The sequence below is a fragment of the Abramis brama genome (assembly GCF_963993115.1).
Source record: "Abramis brama genome assembly, chromosome: 1".
Lineage (NCBI taxonomy): Eukaryota > Metazoa > Chordata > Actinopteri > Cypriniformes > Leuciscidae > Abramis > Abramis brama.
Window position 1 is genome coordinate 76,392,990 of NC_139963.1, and position 6,576 is coordinate 76,399,565.

The 6,576-nt window shown below is 34.7% G+C and overlaps 1 long non-coding RNA gene across 1 annotated transcript; it reads right to left on the reverse strand.

Moving 5' to 3' along the window:
- Positions 1-1,471: 1,471 nt before the first annotated feature.
- LOC311096251 lies at positions 1,472-5,180 on the reverse strand. Its single transcript, XR_014608987.1, has 3 exons — positions 4,736-5,180; positions 3,837-3,964; positions 1,472-3,716 (listed from the first exon to the last, which is right to left on the reverse strand). It is a non-coding gene; the product is annotated as an uncharacterized lncRNA (long non-coding RNA).
- Between the last annotated feature and the right edge of the window lie 1,396 nt (positions 5,181-6,576).

Consider the following 6,576-nt stretch of genomic DNA (forward strand, 5'->3'; position numbering starts at 1 on the left):
GTTCTTTAAAAGTATATAAAAAAATAAAAAATAAAAATCTACTGAAATTTCAGTTTTAGATAAAAATAAAATTCATCTAAGTCTGCTGACTGAAGATTTCATGAAGCACCAGACAAATGGTATGTTTGTGTGTGTGTGTGTGTGTGTGTGTGTGTCTGTGACAGGTTCTGGTAAATTAGCGTGCCGTCATCTTTCTGAATTTATTTCAAAACATAATCGTAAAAGTTTAAATATGATCTTTTAAAATTAAAAGACTGTTTAAATAAAATCTTTAAAGTTTGAATACATTCATATCTTCTATTTATCTTTTAGAAGATTACTTTAATGATTTTGTTTAATGGTGACCTAAAGTATAATTGTTATTAAACAATGTCTGTTCAAAAACTTTAGATTGTAGAAAAACTGTACTTTTTAGTCGTTTTAAATCTCATTTATATGAAAAGATTCAATCAGCATTTTTTTTGTCCATGCGGGGTTTCAATTTTTATGGTGGGGGCTTTCCATAGCTATAATGAATTTTGTACCGTACACCTAAACACAGAAAACTACATTTGTACATTTTCAAAATGAAATAAACAAATAAATAAATCATTTAATATCATTTTGTGCACACACACGGTTCTAAAAAATAAACTAATCTCTATTTTAAATTAAATTATTATTATTAATAACATATGTTACTAAAATGTAAACAAAGTTTTAGCTAAATAAATATATAAACAAAAACACCTTACAGCCCCAGATCCTTCAGAGATAAACCACAGTGTGATCTGAAGCTTCAGGAAACAGGGTATCAGACCAGATGAGTCTCGGGGGACAATGTCACAGTAAATCTAGTCTGCTAACGCCTTTTACAGAATACATCCAGAGTTTATACTAAATTCATTTAAAAGCATAATCATACAAGTTTAAATAAGGTATTTTAAAATTAAAAGAAATCTTTAAAGTTTTATTAAAATCATATCTTCTATTTATTTTCTTAGAAGATTACTGTAATGATTTTGTTTAACGGTAACCTAAAGTAGAATTTTTACTAAACAGCGTTTAGTTGTTGATTGTTGAAAAACTGTGCTTGGTCATCTTAGATCTTTTGTCCATACAACATGTTGTCAAAGTTTGTCACAATGTTTTGTTGTTGTGTTGTTTTTAAGAAATCCGAGGACTCCACATTGCTCTTATTTAGACTAAGTTGTATCATCTGCAAAATCACTGACCCGGCATAAGTAAAGTTGGTCTTGAGCGAATATTTAATTTTATCAGTCATAATTCAAAGTATAAGTATACGATCGTATAAGATCATTTTAACTTGTATTCCCCGAACTATCCTTAATCAGTGTGGAATCACACAGGGTGAAACCCTTTACTGAGAATATACTATCGGTTATCTACTCAAAATATATGTAGAAGTGTAAAATCGGTGTTTAAAATCTGTCTGCTGGCCGCATGAATAGACTTTGGGGAGAGCTGATGATACAGGAAGCATGCCCTTTGACCTCCTCGATTGTGGAGGCTTTTTTTTTTTTTTTTTTTTTTTTTTTGTTAAAGACCCAACTACAAGTTAGTTCTCCCAAAAGAATTTCTCCCATCTAGTGGTTCTCCCATCTACTCGCTTTTTCAAATGCGTGTTGCAACTGCGGTAGCCTAATGTGTCAAAAGCTATGACAACATGGCTTCCAATAGCGCTTCATTGAGTTTAACGATACATGTTTTTGTACTGTTATGCCAGCTATATAATGATTTACACAACCAAGCAATGAAAAAAGCTTGTAATTTAGACCATACCTTTGACTTGCCTGTCGAGAAGAAATCAGGCAACTTCCCTTTCAAAGTCTTTCTCCTTCATTAGATCTTTCCACATGGGGAAAAGCTATCCTGATATTTATTTACATACCGATAAATTAAATGTTAGCTTTTAGGCGTTAACGATTCCTTCTCCCGTGGCTCGGCATAAGTATGATCCTACATTATAATGTACTGTGCAGTGCAACCTTTCAAATTTGCCGGGGCAGTATCATTGCCTCCCATATGGTCTAGCGGTTAGGATTCCTGGCTTTCATCCAGGCTGCCCGGGTTCGACTCCCGGTATGAGAAGACATTTTTTTTTTTTTTTTTTTACATTGTCAACAAAATTCAAGTTATTCAATAATCATTTTTAGTTATCCATAGTCTTAGAGGCCTACAAGTCTTAGAGGCCTACACGAACTGCAGAAACAAGCAGAAGATACGTAAAAACTCATAAATGCTGTTTCAGTAGGCTACTGAATCATTTTCACAAATACAATTATATAGAATTCAGAAAATTTCACTATGGAATATTTACTTTATCTATCATAATTTCAATTTAGTACATCATCATTTAAACTTTTCATCTCATAATTATGACGCATAGTCATAATTGTAATTTCAACTTTTTGTTATAATTATTACTTAATTCAGAATTACAATTTTTGTCAATTACACCTTTTTAATGTAATACTTAAAACGTTTTTAAGGCATAATTTGGTTGTTGACTATAGTAGTGTTGATGATGAAACGTGTTGAGTTAGGCTAGCGCTTTTTGCCCCTCTCTGGTATTATAGTGTTTCAAGATGGCGGAACGACACGGAAGCCTCCTTGGACTTACCCGCCCCGTGTAAATAAAGATAAGAAATGTTTCGCTTACGAGGATAAGTCAGATCATTGGCAGAGGTCATTTTACACCCATGAGGACATATTTTATGAATACAGACAATGATTTTAGCTAATAAAATAAAACATTTTCAACGAGCGAATCTACACATGAGAGGCCTTCAGAAGTCATAACTCCAGGGGTCAACGGCTTAGGCCCATTGGTTTCGGTATTTGTAAAAATCAAATACTGTATTACACTTTTCAAAGTTACAATAAAAAGACCTGTTGTGTTCTGACACAAGGCCATTAACTTGTTTTTATAAATGTATTTTGCTTATTTCTACAAATATCGACCTGAAAAATGAAAATCAGAAAAAACAGAAAAAACATTGTTTTAAAATACAACTAAACCATGATAATGTTTAGTTTAGATGTTGATGACTAAGCTTCTGGCATATAGTGCAACCACGCAACAAGAAATCTAATATTGGTGTAATCTTTGCGAGGTCTCACTCACGACACACAACTTTGTAAATAAAATAAAAAATATTATGGAAGTCATTGTACTGTAATTTAACCATATTTTATTTATTAATATTATGGCTTCATGTTGATTTAAAGTTTTTAATTGTTATTAACAAATACCTTTTAACATCCGGCACAAAATGAAAGAGATGTATTATTTGAAAAAAAAAGAAAAAAAAAAAAAGAAAAAAAAAATGGAATGTTCACAATCACTATGTGTCAAAAACAGTATGTGTGTAAATAGTTGTGCAAAGTTCCACACCCTATGGACTAACACATAAATAAATATATATAACATACACAAAACATTTCTTAACTAAGCAACTGTTTCTTAAATTATCAGACACTCACCGCACTGATGTTAACATCACCATATATTGTGTTTTCTACCATGATTGTAGTAACTATTGTCCCACCATTCTTCTGGGCAACTGTTAAGTTAAGCTGATTAGGGTTCTGAATTAATGGCTGTCCGAATGTTGTAGAAATATTACGCTGTCGTCGTTGTGGAAGGTTGTTAGGCTGTTGATTTGTCATGTTTCCAGAATGTGTTTGAACGCACAGCGTTTGAACGTCACCATCTGTTAAAAAATGAACAATTAAATACACAACCAAAAACCATGTAAACATTATAGTAAAGCTTATTGAAGATTGAGAAACATATTGACTACTAACAAAGTAAATTATACATCTTTTCCTACGTTTGATATTCTTTTTTCTGATTTTTTTCACTATGGACTTGATCCTTTTTAATGCTGTTTTCTCTCCATATTTATTCTGTAGTTCCTCTACTGTGTCTTCCAACCTCCCTGTTGTTGTTCTTCTCCTGCTGTGTTAACCAAAGACAAACAGTTAGAAGAATAAAATGTATGTACAATAGCAAAAATAAAAGTTGGTCATTAGTTGTTAGGGTTAGATACACCTGTAGACACATTCACACACCCGTTCGCCTGTTTTCATTTAGCATACACCAGAGTTCAAACATTCACTTTTTCAAAGGGTCGAATGATTACGCGGTCAAAATTTCTCTTTTTAACATGAGAGTTAAAAAATGTACACGAGTCACGACGCATTGCATTATGCACCTGACCTGCCGGCTGATGAAGTATTTATTACATCAAGAAAACATGAATACAACACACTGCACTTGGATGAATACATTTATTAGATTTATTTAATAATATTACCAGTTCCATATTATCTTTATATAAGACATATAAAGACATCTTAAAAATAAGACAAAAAATGATTTTATTTTTTAAATTTGACTGCATTCTTTACTTTTTGATTTATGAATTATAACAGACTGATGGGAAAAACATTATTTTGCAGTTACTTTTTTAAAATTTGTTTTATTATTCAACTATCTCTTTCTTTTTGTTAGATTTTTATTAGTTGTAATTTTATATATAAACATTTAACTTTTAAAATAAAGGTTTTACAACAACATCACCATCTTCCGCTATATTTGGGCCTCCATGCTCATCTATTTACAGTATATGATATTGGTGAAGGGGGCCAGCATGAATATATATTTTTAGGGGGCCCCCCGAATTCTCTACGGCCCCGTTCACATCGCATCGTAAGCGCATAATATCACCTGCTCAAGTACGTCTTGACGAGTTTCTTCTGTATTAAACAGCGAATCTTCTCAGTCAGATCGTCGCAAGATCTCAGGAATCCTCTCACACTGCTTGTGTTCACGAGCTCCATCGCTGCACTTTTGTGCGGCTGTGTGTGACTCTTAACAATTCAAACAGCAGCGCGGAGATGTGACGTCATGTGTCGAGCACATCTTTGCATTTCTTCTGAAACAACAATTTTTAACATCACTATCGCAACACTTATCGTATTGCCGGCTGGGATTGTAATGTTTTGTATGCCGTTTTCTTTACACTCACCCCGGATATCTGTTTCCTGCAGTTAGCTGTAATGTTAGTGAACTCTAGGTCTTCTCTTTGTTCATATACGACAGTATTCGCATGAATTGGCTTGATTTGATAAAATTATGTTTTAAACCATCATCTTCACTTGAGACATTTACATTATACCGTCCTAGTTTTTAAATAGCGCTAAAATGTATATTTTAACCCTTTATGCGGATATGCCGTACAAGGTTCTCTGTTCTCTGGTTCTGTGTTTTTAAAAATAAAGACAAGGATACCTCTTTCTATAAGCGACCCTTAAAATCTGTGCATACAACAAAACACGTGTAGGTGTACGATGATTTATCAACAAATTACTTTTGTTTGAAGAAAAACTTAAATCAGCTGGTGCTTGATAACTATTGAAGTTATGATGCGATATTTATCACGTTTTAATTTTAACTCAATACTCTATGAACTTTAACATCTTGTTGGTCAAATTAACTTAAAGCCTACGCATCCTAGCTACTTTCTAAATGTGTGTAACAGAACTTATGGTGAACAATTTAGCCATATGTTTTAAACGTGTAATGTTTAAACAAATTTTGTTACTGGACTGAGTGAAAATAATAAACTTCTCTTTTGTTTTTATGCATCAAGTTAAATGCAAATGATAGGAAAACTTTATGATAGGAAAGTACGGACGGCGCCTTTGACCAAGCCTCTACATATGGGGCACTTGCTCAGAGAAGGCGCACATTCTTTGCACACAACTAGGTGACCACAGGGGATGAAGACAATGTTCACTTCCTTATCCATGCAAACTTTGCATGTGCGCTCCTCTTGAAGTCTTTTTAACTGTTCCTCCATAGGCAAGTCTGAAAGATCTTGACTAGGGGATGCAGCTTCATTTGTCTCGACCGTCAGGCCACACTCAAATTCCATCTCTAAAGCAGGATTGTTCTCTTGTTCTCTCACAAATTCTATCGATTCGCTGTCTCGCAATCTTGCTTGAATCTGATGAACAAACTCTTGGCCCTTTTCTTGCAGCAGGTATTCACATCTTGGAAACCACTTAGCATGTTCTACCCATGGATCATCACCAGACTCCCAACATCTGAGTCCACCATCGCAACAAAAGCACTTCACGTCATCATTACGACCAACATAGTAAAAACCAGCCTTTGCCAATTGTTCTGGTCGAACAATTATTCTTGAGGGCCAGTAGACAAATGTGAGCAACCTTTCTTCACACTGTTGCATTGCCGATACATTGGAAAGGTCGCCACCAGATAAAGGTACATTATCTGCACGGTCATCTCGAACGAAGCGGCAGTGGGGGTAATGCCTCTGGTGTTCTGATACTGCACGATCTCCCGGTTCCCAGTTGCTAAGCTGGCCTCCACAACTGAAGCAAGCCACTCTGTCGCCCTGGCCAAGGTAGTAGAAACCACTTTTGGCAAGCTCGGCTGGAGTTACTGGTGCAAGAGGCCAATTCTGAAAGGTGTCAAGGCGTTCCTGTTCCCGACGCATGCCAGGATTGTGACAAGCCCTTCTCTCTGCTGGACATCCCATG